At 45.4% G+C, this 17,851-nt stretch overlaps 1 protein-coding gene across 5 annotated transcripts in view; it reads right to left on the bottom strand.

Annotated features, from left to right (window-relative positions):
• Positions 1–17,851, bottom strand: part of PKNOX2 (PBX/knotted 1 homeobox 2) — a 624,957-nt gene that overhangs the window by 326,455 nt on the left and 280,651 nt on the right. For all 5 annotated transcript variants that reach the window (XM_054005412.1, XM_054005405.1, XM_054005406.1 and 2 more), the window contains one exon: positions 10,266–10,370. The gene's annotated coding sequence lies outside the window, so the exon portion shown is untranslated. The remainder of the gene's footprint in view (positions 1–10,265; positions 10,371–17,851) is intronic.

The following is a 17,851-nucleotide window of genomic DNA, read 5'->3' on the forward strand; positions in this document are numbered from 1 at the left end:
CTACCCCTGAATGGAGAAATATACTCTCAAAGGGAGCCCAGAAAGGGGCTGGGAATAGGGCCCAGAGAATAGGTTGAAGAGAAGCCCCAAACAGCAGAAGAACCTTTTTTGGCTGTTGGGCTTTTTAATTTGGACTTCTTGTTTTGGGACTTAGCCAGGGGATTAATACGTATCTCTAGAACTGACTGGTGTGTGTGTTGAGCCAAGGAGACCCACCTCAGGGGAGGGAAACTGAGGCAGGGAGTGTTAGAAGGCAGCCATGCCCTACGACACCTCAGTTTCAGGGGTTTATGACTTATGGTCTAAGGATTTGTATTGGGCGGGATCTTGTCGGTGTTTTAGACTGAATGGGAGACCTTTTTAAACAATGGGGAATGGATGAGCTGGGCTGGTCATTTATCGACAGCACAGTGCACTGCTGCACACTTCAGGGATTTGCCGTGGGGGCCAAAGCTCTGGATCTGCAAGCTGTGGAGACAGCAAAGTTGGCCTCTGATGAAAGGCAGCAGCTACTGATAACTAAGCAATGAGAAAGATCTAACTCCTTGTGAAGGGCTGTGGAGGATGTTGCAGCCGGTTCTCCGAGTGGTACAGACAGGCCTTGAGTGGCAGTTTCACCTTGAGAGCTCAGTGGACAGTGGGGGGAAATTATTCAAACATCTCAGTAAATCTAATTGGCCGTGTTCCAACCTGTTTAAATTGGCCTCTTGCAAACAACCCTGCAAGTGACTTTTTATTCAGATAAAAGTGCTGAGAAAAACAAATGCTGGCCCAATAAATGACACCTGTTTCAAACAGCCATAGCAGGGTGACCACAGAAACAAAGGGCCAGAAATGAGAGAGACGTTCTACTTTGAAAAGTGACGCTTTGAGAATGGCAGCTTCTCCCTTTACAGGTGTGCTCCTGGTACGGATACAGCATCAGATCTCCTGATCGGAAGGGATAATATTAATCGCCATTGCTTCTCACTGCAGTTTAGCCAACACAACAAAGAGGAAAGGAGCTAGATTCTATTGTTATTGCGTATCAATATGTAAACATTTCTTCCAAGTTTCCATACAATGTTGATCAATTACAACTGTGCAAACCACTCAAGTGTATGGGCATGCATAAGTGTGACAGAGAATAATTTGATGAAAACCCTTAACAGCTAGGACTATGCAAAGCCCCTGGCCAGAGCCCAGGCGCAGATTAAATTAAATGGACCATACAAGAGCTGGGCACATCCTAGCCAGCTAGGACCATATGTGCACATGTTACATGCAATTACTCTGTGTGAATGTGGTGACAAAGAAATCATTTTAAATGTGACCCCAGCCTATAGGATTACATGATGTCTACCAGTTACATCTTAGGAAACACCTGACTAGAGTGCCCAAGCTCCCCCCCCCAAAAAAAATGGGGGCGGGGATTAAAATGTCCTAAAATTCTCTGATCCTGCCAACCCTATTCCACTTAACTCCAAAAAATGTTCCCACCTGCTCCCTAAGGGAGTCAAAGACTTTATTACAGTTCTAGCAATCCTATCAGGAAACAGAGACAAGGCCATGTTATTAAAGTGACAAGTTACACTGCGGTAATAGGGATCGACAGTGAATATGTGCTGTGAATAGGGTTGCCAACCCTCCCGGTTTCGCCAGGAGGCTCCCGGAATCAGGCCCTATCTCCAGGAGGCTACTGAAGCCAAACCAGGAAATTCAGGTGCTGAAAGTGTGACGGAGCAGCAGAGCTAAGACAGGGTCCCTGCCTGCCCGGGGTCCGCGCTGCTCCCGAAAGCAGCTGGCACGTCCCTGTGGCCCCTGGGGGAGGGGGGGACCACAGGCGGCTCCACACGCTGCCCCTGCCCCCAGCACCGACTCCACGGCTCACATTGGCTGGGAACTGCGGTGGCGGTGCTTGCAGGCACGGGCAGCGTGCAGAATCCCCTACCCCCCTAGAGGCTGCAGGAACATGCCAGACACTTCTGGGAGCCCCTCACCCCCTCCTGCATCCCTACCCCAGCCTGGAGCCTCCTCCTGTACCCAAAATCTCTCCCAGAGCCTGCACCCCACACCCCCTCCTGCACCCCAACCCCCTGTCCCAGGCTCAGCCCAGAGCCCCCTCACACACTCCGAACCCCTCTGCCCCAGCCCAGAGCTCACACCCCCTCACGCACCCCAACCCCTTGCCCCTGCCTCGTGAAAGTGAGTGAGAGTGGGGGAGAGCAAGCGACAGAGGAAGGGGGGATGGAGTGAGCAGGGCAGGGGCTTGGAGAAAGGGCAGGGCAGAGGCGGGGCCTCAGAGAAGGGGTGGAGTGGGAGCGGGGCATGGGTGTTTGGGTTTGTGTGATGAGACAGTTGGCAACTCTAGCTGTGAACAGAGCCTACAAACATCCAGTGATCTGAAATAAGTCCATATGAAGTGTTCAATATTTTCGAATAATGAACAAATTCTTAAAAATCAAAGGCTGAAAATCATCTGATTGTTGGCATAGAAAGTTGGATTAGGAGTGAGAAAAGGGAGCCCTTGAGAAATCCCTTCCAGTACAGAGAGAAAGAGTCACAGCCATCAGGAGCTGAATACACAGACAGGACTAAATTTGCTTGTTAAGTTGGGTGCGTTCTTGGAACTCAGAACCTGACGCTTTAATAAAACAAGCAATTTGTGATACCCATTTTTACTCATTCAGAAACCAATATCCAGGTGACCACAGTCTTTTGTTTTAGCATTGGCAGCTGTGTGGGGCAGGGTTGAGCATTACAGAGGACCTTCCCCAGTCAGACTGCTCCTTCTAGCTAGCCCTGCCCTTAAAGGACACTTTCAACATGTTTAGGCTGAAAATTTTACTTTTGTGTATTTTCATTCAAGAAGTTGAACTTTCCCCTCTCTACCCTACTAAGAACAGAGGTAGATACATTCTGGGATGTACGTGAAGCCAACACTGCTTAACAGCAAATCAAATATTATTCCACTCTCCCCAGGCTGTCTCTCCTTTCAGTCCATGTCCTGATAGAGTCTAGGATTAAAGTTTCTGATAGGGCTGTCAATTAATTGCAGTTAACTCACACGATTAACTCAAAAAAATTGTCTTGCTCAAGAGTGTGAAAAAATACCCCCCTGTGCGCTGCAAATTTCAGCACTGTGAAGTGCCAGTAAGACAGTGCACCGGCGCTGGGAGCCACCCAGCTACGCTGGAGGTGGGTTTTTTAGAGTGCTGGGAAAGCTCTCTCCCAGAGCTATGCTGCAACTATACAAGCCACATTAAAGCGTTGCCGTGGCAGCCACATTGCCAGTGAAGACGTTCCCTCAGATGATGAAAATGAACATGCGTCAGTCTGCACTGCTTTGGATTGTTACCAAGCAGAACCCATCATCCGCTTGGAAGCATGTCCTCTGGAATGGTGGTTGAAGCATGAAGGGACATATGAATCTTAAGCGCATCTAGCACGTAAATTCCTTGCAACGTCAGCTCCAACAGTGCCATGTGAACGCCTGTTCTCACTTTCAGGTGACATTGTAAACAAGAAGCAGGCAGCATTATCTTCTGCAAATTGTAACCAACCTTGTTTCTCTGAGTGACTGGCTGACCAAGAAGTAGGACTGAGTGGACTTGTAGGCTCTAAAGTGTTCTTGTTTTATTTTTGACTGCAGGATTTTTTGTACATGAGTCTACATTTGTAAGTTCAACTTTCATGATAAAGAGATTACACTACAGTGCTTGTATGAGATGCACTGAAAAATACATTTTTTTCATTTTTTACAGTACAAATATTTGTAATAAAAATAAATATAAAGTGAGCACTGTACACTTTGTATTCTGTGTTGCAACTGAAATTAATATATTTGACAATGTAGTAAACATCCCAAAATATTGAAAATAAATGGCATTCTATTGTTGTTTAACAGCATGCATAATCGCGCTATTAATCACAAATAATTTTTTTAATCGCGCGATTAATCGCGATTGCTTTTTTTAATCACCTGACAGCCCTAGTTTCTGATTGACTTCTTTTTTGCTTCTGTACATCTCTCCCAGTGTCTGTGTGAGTTAACACCAATGGGCCATATTCTGCTCTCAGTAACACACATGCAAACTCATGACTTCAATTGGATTGCATGGGGTTAATTGAGAACAGCATACTTTGTACTTTGCATATGCCTTCTTCAGCATATGTTTGTTTGTGGGGCAAGGGGTGCAGGAATAAGGTCTAGAAGACCTGCATGTTACCAGTTTGTTTCATATGTTAAAGACTACTCATCTGCTTAGAACTGGTAACTAGCAAGTGAACAGTAATAGAGCATTGCAATATTCTGCTGACATGTTTGAAGATGAAGGTTACTCCTTTAAAGATGTATGTTTGTAATACAGAACCTAGTAAGAGGCAAGCAAATCTCCTTTGGAGTTGGTTCTTTCTCCATTTCCAAGTACTTCCCCCGGCCACTATAGAGGATACAACAGGCACCTCCGTCAGCAAAGTTTTGGATTTACTCCCTCTTCGAGCACTTCTGAGAGCTCTGTGCCCTGCACTACTTCTTGGTTTTAGTTGCCTCATTGAAAACAGCTTGGTTTTCCTTGTAAAATGCAAAAATCCCAAACAAAAAGTGTTTTAAAAAATGGAAGATGCAGTGAGACTTCCAAAAATGTCATGCACATCTTTAGCACATGGGCTGCCTGGTCCAGATAATCAAAGACATTTAGGTACCTAACTCCCATGGGAATTAGGTGCCTAAATACCTTTGAGGATCTAGGCCTCTGTGCCCACAGGACCTAGGCACTGAACTAGCTGATTACAGCATCAATGATTTGTTATTAAATTAACATTCAAACAATAAATTGTAACAGAAGCTGTTTAGTCAATTGCTCCCATTTCAAACCCTCTCTAGTTGCATGTTTACAGGGAAGTTAGAAGTCTGAATCAGCAGCCATATTTACAGCTTTTTACATCCTATCAGAAAAAAAACTACCAATTTTAAGAGCCAAATTATATCGCTACTGTACAAACCTTCAACCAATCAGGGAGTCACAAATAATTTTGAAAGCCTGTAATTATATTTTATGTTTACTATATTTTCTTTTTCATTTTCTCCAAAAAGATAAGCCATAAATTGTGTGTGTAGGGGATACAGATGTGACCTATACTCACAATAGCGAGGGAATTCCAAGCAAAGAATCGGTGAATTGTCAGGTCCTGAGAAAAGTGCATGAAATTGTGCACAAGCCATGCAGCTCTTCCCGGCCGCGAGCACAACGACACAATTAGTGGTGGAACATCAACTCGGACATTCAGCCTAAACCCTGAATTGCTTGGCTATTTGGTTTCAGGCAGGGTCCCAATTTCATTTCACTAGTTTTCTGGGGTTCAAGAAAACATAATTTCCTAGTTCACCTCTGCTTTGAAAAGTGTATCTTCTCCCCACCCTCACCCCATGTTCTCTAAACACACCACTGGATTAAACACACAAATGTTCAAGCCTCTGGGTTTCTAAAATGAGCTAAAATGTTCCTAGCTAATCTGCAGTTTTCACTGACATTGTGAAGATTCTGTCGTTGCTGAGAACCTTCTGATCTAGCAGCCCCATCACTGGAACAAAAGGAAAATTTCGGGCTGTTGCTAAGTGTGCTGTGCTGGAGCCATCACTCACTGCCACTGAGGAGGGAGGTATCTGATGGTGGCTATTGGGCGAATCATATTTGTATTTTAAATCACTGTAATTTTTTCTCCAGTTTCTGCTAGGAGTTCTCATCATAAGGCCTGATTCAACAAAGTTCTTAGGCATGTGCGGAACTTTAAGCATATAAGGCAGCCCCAATCACTTATAGATTCATAGATTCATAGACTCTAGGACTAGAAGGGACCTCGAAAGGTCACCGAGTCCAGTCCCCTGCCCTCATGGTAGGACTGAGTAGACCATCCTTGATAGACATTTATCTAACCTACTCTTAAATATCTCCAGAGATGGAGATTCCACAACCTCCCTAGGCAGTCTAGTGTTTAACCACCCTGTCAGTTAGGAACTTTTTCCTAATGTCCAACCTAAACCTCCCTTGCTGCAGTTTAAGCCCATTGCTTCTTGTTCTATCCTTAGAGGCTAAGATGAACAAGTTTTCTCCCACCTCCTTATGACATCCTTTTAGATACCTGTAAACTGCTATCATGTCCCCTCTCACTCTTCTCTTTTCCAAACTAAGGCAAGTGCTTAAAGTTAGCCACATGCCCTGATCCCTTGCTGTCTCAGGGCTCTGGTTTCTCTCTTGGTGAGTCTTAGGTAATTCCTTAGGGCTAGATTTGACCTGGCTTGAACACCCACAGAGGGGAACAGGGCATGCAAGAGTCACAAGTTGTGCACCTGCTGGCCCCCGCTCTGGAGTGGGCGGGTGGGGAGTGATGGGGAATGGTTGGAGTCTTGGCTCCATCCCTTTCGGTGTGCTGGCCAATACAATGGAGCTGGTGCAGGAGGGCTCATAATTGGCTGCAGATCTAGGTCATTGCTACCACCAAGTAGGGAGGGAATTGTGCCTCAGAGCCTCTCTAGGGCACAGGATTTCCAGGGGCTATTCTAGGGCATGCAGCATACAATCTCTGCCCGCATTGTTCAGGGCACTGTCCAAAGGAACAATCAAGTCCTTGGGCCAGATGGGACCAAGGAAGAAAGACATCATCCCGAGAAATCTAGCCAGCAGGGTCAACTGGAACACTGTAGCCAGTCTCCTATGAATGGAACTGGAAAAGAATCTTCAAGTATGGGGGGTTCCTCTCTGGGGATTAGCCCTGTCTCCTGAGTCACTTAGTTCCAACAAAGAAGGGGCTAATTGACTACTTGACATAATTTTATAAACACAAAGTGTAATAAACATGATGTCACCTTTCCTCAGGTTAAAATGTTTCATGAATTTGTAGAAAAAAATAGAAACCATCACTTACACCTTACTAAAGAGCCAGATTTGATTAGAAATTGATCTACACCATTGTGAAATCTGGCATAGCACGGTAACACAAAATGGCATTCCCCTTAGTCCTGACATCGTTTGGTGGAGGCTATGATTCATAGATACCAAGGCCACAAGGGACCATTGTGATCTTCTAGTCTGACCTCCTGCATAACACAGGTCAGAGAACTGCCCCAAAAATAATTCCAACAGCACATCTGGAAGGCCTAACCTCTGATTAGGTCTCATAGAGGGGCCTGCAAAATATAAACCTCTCATTACTTTATGTGGTTTATTAGAAGAAATTTTTAAAACATTACTGAGGCAAGACGGTTCTGTGAAAAGAGAGGGATACAGAAGCCTTTGGACTTTGCTCTGGATCAAGGTAAGTTTTATATCTGATTAAAAGAACAGAAAAGGTTTTTCTCCCAAGATGCTCAGACCCTAATATTTCCTAGTTAACAAGAGACAGGCCAGAGAGATGGCAGACGTTCATGTTTTAAGAAAAAAACATGCAGAGTTTGGAGCAACAGCAGTTTTGTTTCTTCTGTCTAACTGTGGGGTTATATTAAGACAATAGGGAGTATCAGGGTCATCCCTAGCCATTTTGGTGCCCTACGTAGCCCCTCCACAGGGGAGCTATGTGGAGTCCCAGGCCTCCGCGGGGTGTGTGTTTGGGGGGGCTGGCTTGGGGAGCAGGGGGAACTGCCCCTCAGCATGAGCTGGTGGAGCGGGTTGGGGCCAGGTCCCTCCACTGCCTGCTGCCCGGTGAGTCCAGGGCAGGCCCGACCCCACACTCACGGGGTGACAGGAAGTGGAGTGACCCGGCCCCAGCCCGCTCTGCACTGCTCCGCTTGCTCCCAGCCTTGGGGCTGGGGGGCCAGGGGGAACCGCCCCCCAGCACTCACCAGCGGCGCGGCTGCGAGCCAGGGGAGCGGAGCAAGCTGGGGCCGGATTGCTCCACTTACCGCCACTGGTGAGTGAAGGCCCGGCCCCTGCTGCAGTCCTCAGGGGAGTGGAGGCAGGGCTGGGGCAGAGCAGGGGTGGGGGCTTTGGGGAAGAGGTGGAGTGGGGGCGGGGCTGGGGTGGAGCAGGGGGAGGGACCATGGGGAAGAGGCGGAGCAGGGGTTGGAGCAGCATGCAGCTGCATAGGGCACCAGGAAATTTGGTGCCCCAAATTTCCTGGTGCCCACTGCAGCTGCGTACTTTGCGTATGGGTAGGGACGGCCCTGGGTAATATGATGCTGCACCCCGTATTCTTCACAGCGCTATTATTATGATATGATTATGGCATAATTATGATGCATTTTGTACCAGACAAGTCATGTAACTGTCATTGAAAAAGTTATGATTTGCTGAATGTGATTATCCTATTTCTATGCATGTATCATTTTTGTATCTAAAGTTAGGAATATTGACTATGTGTCTGTATTTCAAATGTGCTTACTCTGGGTGACACCCACAACTAGCCTTTCAAGTACAACAATGAAGAAGCCAGAGAGTGCTGATGGCCCATCAGCAAAGACAATGGACCCTTGAAGAACTTAACCTTCCTGTGAACGTTCCAGACAGCCTGTAAGTAACGGCTGCTATGACTCAGCAAGGTATGCAAGGGCATGTGACCAGGCCACATGACTCTGGACTCCATCTTGGGATGTCCGTGTTTTTCCACAAACTGGTCTGGGAACCAAGTTTTGAAACAAAGGGTTCCCATCATATGCTAAAGCTATATAAGGCCAGGAGTGACATCATGTGTTGTTCTTCACCCCACACACAAGAAAACTCCTGGAAACACCTAAGGAACAACAGACTGAACCGGGGGAAATACTGGACCCAGGCTAAAGGGATTTCTAGCCTGTGTATGAAAAACTTGGGGATTTCCAAACTGCAAAGCAAGTGCAGTTTCCACCTTAAGAATCTGCAGCCTGCTTGTACCATCACTCAGGTGAAAAACTACTAATGCATATTCAATCTAGTATGTTAAGCTTAGTTTGCGATTTTCTTTATTTGCTAGGTAATCTGCTTTGATCTGTTTGCTATCCCTTATAAGCACTGAAATCTATCTTTTGTTGTTAATAAACTTATTTTATGTTTTAATTTAAACTCGGTGTGCCTTTAAGTGAAGTGTCTGGGGGAAAATCTCAGCTTGGTTTAACTCAGGCTTGTTGCATTTCCTCTCCACATTGAGGGGGAGGCGAACTGGATAATACATTCATACTGGTTGAGGTTTGGACCAGAGCAGGACGGTACAGCTGTGGGGTCCTAGGCTGGGAAGCTGGTGGTTATTTTGGCTGTAGCCTCTCTATTGTTGGTTTATGCAGTGGCTGGTCAGACAGCATGTAACTGCAGCTCAGTGTGCCTCTACCTGTGTGAATGCTGGGGGAAGTGTAGGACCGGGAGCGGGTCTGCAGCTTGTCACAGTAGCACAGTGTGAGTGGGAGCCCAGACTGGTGGGTTAGAGGGCTCAGTGGTACCCCGGTCCCAGGTGCACCCCAGGGGGAACCCGTCACAGGTCACACTCAGGATGAAGCAAGTAACTTTCAGATAACTTTGTGGTTTCTTCAGTGCCTCCAGAGCTTCCTGAGTTGGACACCAGTTTGAACCCCTGTTCCTGCAAACACTCACATGGGCAACTTTCTGCATGTGGGCAGTCCCTTTGGAGTGGTTACGAGTTCAGGGCCTTAGACTGCACAGAGAATTCTGATAGCACTGATTTCAGACACATTTCATTTGATTGTTTTCTATAGTCTTAGGGTTTGTGTTTTTTAACAACTGGCAATTTTTGACTCAGATCACACCCTATTGCTCTTGTAAATTTGGCAGTAATAATGGGTATACTTTGGGTCATTTTCTTTTTAACCTGTTTTAGTTTTCAAAATACAGTTGACCTTTTGGTGAAAGGTCTGATTTAAAAGCTTATAAACAAAAATGTTTAAAAAACTGGCACATTTTCCACAGGTAACATTAATAGTTGTGCTTATGGCATCCTTTCAGGCTCCAGCCATTAGAAGCTGAGACAATTCAAAGTTTGGATTTTTTCCCAAAACGCACACTTTGTGTACTTGTTTTAAACAAACACCAGTAACCAAGCACTCAAGAGAAACCCTGTTATAATATCATGGATTAACACTATTTTGCTAAGTCAATATCTGGCTGCCGGGGTTATTTTATTACAATCATATTAAAAATTATGATAAATATATTGCCGGTGTCCCTATTAAAACTTCAGTAAGGTCACTCCTGGTCTATTCTGTGTGTAAAGCACCTGCTTTGTTAATTTATTTGTGCCACTTATTGAAAAGATTCTGATTTGTTTTGTTCATTTGCTTGAAGCTATAGAAGTATGTTGAGTCTTACTGTTTGGAGTGTGCTCTGGGAGCTGCCAGTCCTTTGAACCTCTCCCCTTTGCTCTTCCTCTGCCAGTAAAACAAAACCTCCTTCTTTCAGTCAGAGCCAAAGCACCTGAAAAGAGAAAGATAAACTATCAACGGGAGAAAGCGCATTTCCCCCATCAGAAATTCATTTCTATACAAGTGAAAGCAGCAGGGACAAAAACAAATCTACAGCTCCCGCCAACAGATCTACTCTTCATAAACATCGAGATCTTTTACGATCCAGACTAACAGCAGGAACAGAAAACATTTGGAAAACCAGGAAAATATTGCTCTCTGCCATTGTATGTTTCCAGTCTCTAAAAAAGCAGCAAATAAAAGGGACAATGTCAGACCAAATTTGGCCTCAAATTTAGGAATATTTTTGAAAAATTCTAGTGGAAATAGTTCCCCCCCCCAAAAAAAACAACCATAAATAGTTCCCTGCAGTGTTTGTAACACAAATGTTGGAGTGCTGTGCTAGAGCATGAAATACCCTCCGTGAAACCGGCCAATTACTAGGCACAAAAATGAAACTGATCATCATGTTTCATGGCCCAAGCCAAGAGAAATATGGAAAATAATACACAGCACAAAGAGTAACTCCTAAATGAGATTTAAAAAATTCTTTGTTGTATTATTCTGTGATGTTATTAGCCCAATCGCTAAACACACTTAGGGCTGGTCCACACTAACCGCCCAGTTCGAACTAAGATACGCAACTTCAGCTACGTGAATAACGTAGCTGAAGTCGAAGTATCTTAGTTTGAACTACAAGGTACTTACCGCGGGTCCACACACGGCAGGCAGGCTTCCCCGTCGACTCCGCATACTCCTCTCGCGGAGCAGGAGTACTGGTGTCGACGGCGAGCACTTCCGGGACCGATTTATCGCATCTAGACAAGACGCGATAAATCGATCCCAGAAGATTGATTGCTTACCGCCGAACCCGGAGGTAAGTATAGACGTACCCTTAAAGATAAACAAAAGCCTCCAACATCACTTTTCTAAAATCAGGTGAGTGAATTTTTCCGGGGCGACTAACTGGGAGAATGCCCTCAGCAATATTCCCAGGACCACCCTTCTTTTCACTCCCTCTCCCATGGGTTATAGATACGTGGGGACAGATTTTCAAGAGAGCCCAACCTTTTCCCAACAGAGTGAGCCCTTTGGAAAATGTGGCCCTGATTGTGTTAATTCAGCTTATCTCAGATATAGGAAAATAGTTCATCACAAATATTTAGAACTCCAATGCTATGCTTCATCTAGGTGAGCAACTCTGCTAGCATACAAATCACAATCAGTCAGCCCTCCGGTATGTGCAAAAGAAATCCTAGCAATAGTATAGGCCCTTCCTAGATGGAGATGGTAAAATTATTAATAATATTGCAGAAAAGCAGACGTGTTCAGTAAATATTTCTGCTATGCATTTGGAAAGAAACAAAATGATATACTCATGAAGTACTTTCCAGTCCATTAGTAACTGAAAAGTCTGTTAGACAAACTTGATCAGGGATAAACATTTTAAAATCAGCAAGTGTTGATAACTTGCACCCAAGAGTCCTAAAAGAGCTGTCTGAGGAAAGCTCTGGCCCATTGACGTTAATTTTTAAAAATCTTGGAATATTGGGGAAATTCCAGAAGACTGGAACAGTGCCAATGTTGTGCCACTATTCAAAAAGGACAACTGGGATGACCCGGGTATCTAGAGGCCAGTCAACATCAACCCTGGGCAAAATAATGGAAAAGCTGATACAGGATTTAATTGAATTAAAGGCTAGGAAAATAATGAATGCCAGACAACATGGTTTATTGGAAAATAGGTCTCGGCAAATGAACCTGATTTCATTTTTGATGAGATGGCATGTTTGGTTGATAAAAGTAACTGCATAAATGCAATATACATTTGTAAGGCATTTGACTAGGTACTGCATGACATTCGGATTTTAAAAATAGCATTTTGCAATATCAATAGAGCATGTGTTAATTTAATTATGAACAGGCTAACTGACAGACCTCAGAAAGTAATGGTCAATGAAGAATCATCTTTGAATGGGAGTGTTTTTTGTGAGGCTCTGCAGGGATCGGTTATAGGCCCTCATCAATGAGCTGAAAGTAAATATAAAATCACTCCTAATCAAATTTGTGGCTGACACAAGGATTGATAATGTGGTAAATAACGCTTAGGACAGGGCAGTCTCTGTACAACTTGGGCTCATTCAAACAAAATATGATTTAATACACTCAGGTGCAAAGTTATACATCTAAGGACAAGGAATCCAAGCCATACGCACAGAATGGGGAACATCCTGAAAAGGATGTAGGGGGCTCACAGTAGACAAGCAAAAAGGGCTAATGTGATCCTTGGCTGTATAAAGAAAGGAGCAGTGAGTAGGAGCAGGGGGGGGATTTTACCTCTGCACATGGCATTGGTGGGATGGATAATGGAATAGTGAGTCTAGTGCTGGTGTCCACATTTTAAAAAGGACGTTGAAAAATTGGAGAGGATGCAGAAAAGGGCCACAAAAATTATTTGCAGGCTGGAGAAAATGCCTGACAGTGAGAAACTTAAAGCGCTCGGTCTGTTTAGCTGATCAAAAAGATGATTGAGAGGTGACTTGATTATGGTGCATGGCGAAAATACCCCATACTTAAAGGGCTCTTCCATGAAGCAGAGAAAAGCAGAACGAGAACCAGTGGTTGCAAGATGAAGCCAGACAAATTCAAATTAGAAATTAGGTATAAAGTTTTAATGAGGATGATTAACCTTTGGAACAAACTACCAAGGAAGTGGGACATTCTTATCTAGACTGGAGGCTAGAGGGACTTAGGTGTTAGGAGCCTAGAAAATCATTGAGATTCCCAAAGCCTGAAGAGAAGAAAGGATTTGAACAGGGATCTGCCACTTATCTGCTGTGTGCCTGAACCACTGGGCTATGGGATAGTGGGATATGGGGTCCCTCAATCTCTTGAGTTGAAGCTGTTCCACCATGGATAAATAGATTAGTCATTGGGTCAGCCAGTGCATGAGGATGACTCTGGAGAATAGATGGTAGGTGTGACTGAGTATATCAACCCCACACTGCTGAAGAGCAGTTCTTGGCCAAAGAGGCCATGCCCCCTTGCCTGTGCTGGGCATGCGCCCAATGGAGGGAGCATTCAAAAGGGACCATCTCAGCTCAGTCTGGGCTGACTAAGGAGGAGAGTAGTTGTATGCAGCAGACTCCTGCCAGGAAACCGCCAGGACTCCAAACCACCAGGATCAAGCATCCTAGCTGCACCATGGGAAGCCAGCTGGCTGCAGGAACCAAAGAGGATGAATTGCTGTTGCCAGCAGAGGAGCTGCCAGAGATGAAACAGAAGGAACGCGAGAGGGACCCCATGTCCAACCCTGGAGATGCCGCTGGAGGGACTGGGATGAGGGCAGGAAGTGACCCGGGAAAGGTGCTTGGGAGTATTGGAACATAAGAACGGCCATACTGGGTCAGACCAAAGGTCCATCTAGCCCAGTATCCTGTCTACTGACAGTGGCCAATGCCAGGTGCCCCAGAAGGAGTGAACCTAACAAGTAATGATCAAGTGATCTCTCTCCTGCCATTCATCTCCACCCTCTGACAGACAGAGGCTAGGGACACCGTTCCTTACCCATCCTGGCTAATAGCCCTTAATGGACTTAGCCTCCATGAATTTATCCAGTTCTCTTTTAAACGTTGTTATAGTCCTAGCCTTCACAACCTCCTCCGGCAAGGAGTTCCACAGGTTGACTGTGCGCTGTGTGAAGAAGAACTTCCTTTTATTTGTTTTAAACCTACTGCCCATTAATTTCATTTGGTGGCCCCTAGTTTTTGTATTATGGGAATAAGTAAATAACTTTTCCTTATCTACTTTCTCCACATCACTCATGATTTTATATACCTCTATCATATTCCCCCTTAGTCTCCTCTTTTCCAAGCTGAAAAGTCCTAGCCTCTTTAATCTCTCCTCATATGGGACCCGTTCCAATCCCCTAATCCTTTTAGTTGCCCTTCTCTGAACCTTTTCTAGTGCCAGTATAAACCTGGACCCTGTGTCAGGATACCTTGTTTTGAAGGACCCGGGGTCAAATCTGGCAGAGTAGGGCAGTCCCAGGCTCCCCTCCCCACCCGGTAACTCTTCCCTGCCACTGCCACTAGGCAAAGCAGCTCTTAGACTCTGCCCTGGATAGTACAGCTAGGTAAAGCAGCCCCTTAAAATCATAGAATATCAGGGTTGGAAGGGACCTCAGGAGATCATCTAGTCCAACCCCCTGCTCAAAGCAGGACCAATCCCAAGACAGATTTTTGCCCCAAATCCCTAAATGGCCCCCTCAAGGACTGAACTCACAACCCTGGGTTTAGCAGGCCAATGCTCAAACCACTGAGCTATCTCTTCCCCCTGGACCATAGCCACTAGGCAACACTACCCCAGATATTGCCACTAGGCGAAGTGGCCCCTTTGACTCTTATCAGTGGGTGACATTCCCCTGGACTATAGCCGCTAGGCAGGACTGCCCAGAGGATTGAGGGGGCCTGGGGCAAAGCAATGTCGGGGGCCCCTTCCATAAAAAAAAGTTGCAATACTATATTCTAGTGGGGGCCTGGGGCAAATTCACCCACTTGCCCACGCCCTCCCCCGGGCGGCCCTGCCACTAGGTGATCGAATCATAGAAGATTAGGGTTGGAAGAGACCTCAGGAAGTCATCTAGTCCAACCCCCCGCTCAAAGCAGGACCAATCCCCAACTAAATCATACCAGCCAGGGCTTTGTCAAGCCTGACCTTAAAAACCTCTAAGGAAGGAGATTCCACCACCTCCCTAGGTAACCCAGTCCAGTGCTTCACCACCCTCCTAGTGAAAAAGTTTTTTCCTAATATCCAACTTAAACCTCCCCCACTGCAACTTGAGACCGTTACTCCTTGTTTTGTCATCTGTTACCATTGAGAACAGCCTAGCTCCATCCTCTTTGGAACCCCACTTCAGGTAGTTGAAGGCTGCTATCAAATCCCCCCTTATTCTTCTCTTCTGCAGACCAAATAATCTCAGTTCCCTCAGCCTCTCCTCATAAGTCATGTGCTCCAGACCCCTAATCATTTTTGTTGCCCTCCGCTGGACTCTTTCCAATTTTTCCACATCCTTCTTGTAGTGTGGGGCCCAAAACTGGACACAGTACTCCAGATGAGGCCTCACCAATGCCGAATAGAGGGGAATGATCATGTCCCTCGATCTATTGGCAATGCTCCTACTTATACAGCCCGAAATGCTGTTAGCCTTCTTGGCAACAAGGGCACACTGTTGACTCATATCCAGCTTCTCTTCCACTGTAACCCCTAGGTCCTTTTCTGCAGAACTGCTGCCTAGCCTAGTCCCTAGTCTGTAGCAGTGCATGGGATTCTTCCATCCTAAGTGCAGATGGAACTTGTCCTTGTTGAACCTCATCAGATTCCTTTTGACCCAAGTCCTCTAATTTGTCTAGTTCCCTCTGTATCCTACCCTCCAGCGAATCTACCACTCCTCCCAGTTTAGTGTTATCTGCAAACTTGCTGAGGGTGCAATCCATGCCATCCTCCAGATCATTAATGAAGATATTGAACAAAACTGGCCCCAGGACCGACCCTTGGGGTACTCTGCTTGATACCGTCTGCCAACTAGACATGGAACCACTGATAACTACCCGTTGACCCCGATGATCTAGCCAGCTTTCTATCCACCTTATAGTCCATTCATCCAATCCATACTTCTTTATCTTTCAAACTTTAACTTTCAAAAGTTTACAACTGAACATTGACTTAATACAACCTTGAGACTTTACTATGCAGAAGAAAAAAGCTGTTTTTAACCATCTTAATTTAAATGAAACAAGCATAGAAACAGTTTCCTTACCTTGTCAAATCTGTTTTTTAATCTTTCCCTTTATTTTTAACAGTTTACGTTTAACACAGCACTGTGCTGTATTTCCTTTTGTTTGTCTCTGCTGCTGCCTGGTTGTGTACTTCTGGTTCCAAATGAGGTGTGTAGTTTACCAGTCAGTGTGTAATTCTGGTGTTCATAAAACTATAAAAATGAGAGACAAGCACCCCAAGAAATCCCTCTCCCCCTTCCCATTGGATTCTCTGCACATGAAGAGACAAAGGAAGCAGCCATTGGACTCTGGGAGAGTTCAGTCTCAGGGCTGAAAGGAGGAGATGAGAAAACTTTGCTTTGAATCTAATGTAGTTTGTTACAATTAGGTACCAGTAAGTGATTTATCTTTATTTTTCTTGTAACCGTTTCTGACTTTTATGCCTCGTTACTTGGACTCGCTTAAAACCTTTTTGTTGTTAATAAACTTGTTTTACTGTTTGATCTAATTCAGTGTGTTCAAGTTGAAGTGGCTGGATAACTCCATTTGGGGTAACAAGTTGTGTGCATATTATTCCCTTAAAGGAACAATAGACTCAGTATATTTGTATAATCCAGGAGAGGGCTGGGCAGTACAGGCCATCGTTTCTGAGGGAAAGTTTGGGACTGGGAGTGTGTTGGGCTCACCCTGTGGACTCTTTAAGGCTGGCGAGAACTAAAGTATGGCTGGCTGGCTGGCTGCAGCACACAGACATGGCTGGGATGACTTACATGCTGGAGGTTGTTTGTGAGCAGTCCAGGTTGGAGGATACAGCAGCAAGGCATTGTAAATAGCACCCCAAGGCAGGGGTGACACAGTTCATTGGTCTGGATTTCACCCTGGTATGTCACAAGTGCCTAAATTCCTCTGTGAATCTAGCCCTGGAGCACTTTCTGGAAGGGATGCTTTAGCCAGCCACAAAACATTGGGCTCAGTATAGGGGTAACTTGGTGAAAGTTAATGGCCCGTGATTTACAGAAGGTCAGACTAGCATATCTAATGCTCTATACTCTGTAAATCTCTATGGCACGTTGGCTTTTTAGCACAGCAGCCAGTCTCTTGCAAGCTTGGTTTGGAAATGGTTGGAGCAGGACCAAGGAGTGATGGGTGAGGATGCTCCCTGGAGTAAATATACTGCTGTGGCCACTGACACTGCCAATACCACCCATATCCTCCCGCTATTTGGCCATTTTACCCCCCATTATTATTACTCCAGGCCACTGGGTATTACAGAACGGGTTCTGGTGAAATCCTAGGCCACAGGGGGAACAAAGCAGGCTGGTCATGCAAGGTTCTAAGCATCTTCAGCTCATCTGTATTGTTTTGATGCCTGACATTTCTATGGCAACCTATGCAAATGGAGAGCTAATGGCTCCAGGCCATTGATGAAGAAAAACTGCACAAAAGAATCTATAATTAGAGGGGGAAAGTGGGGAAATGTTTCAGTCCTAAACAAACCTACCCTCATTACAGCCCTGAGTTCCACAGACATTGCTGCCAGAAGGGGAGGAACTAGTCACCAGGGGAGAAGTGGAGAGATGCAGTGGTACTGAATCTGTAGCAGACAAGTCTTTTCGCTCCTCACTTTCATGCTTGGCAGATATAAGCAATTTCTGTTCTAATTTCTGCTCTGCTGTATTGCACATTTTCAGCGGCTTCAGGAAGCGTCACCCATTGG

Source organism: Malaclemys terrapin, chromosome 15, assembly GCF_027887155.1.
Source record: "Malaclemys terrapin pileata isolate rMalTer1 chromosome 15, rMalTer1.hap1, whole genome shotgun sequence".
Lineage (NCBI taxonomy): Eukaryota > Metazoa > Chordata > Testudines > Emydidae > Malaclemys > Malaclemys terrapin.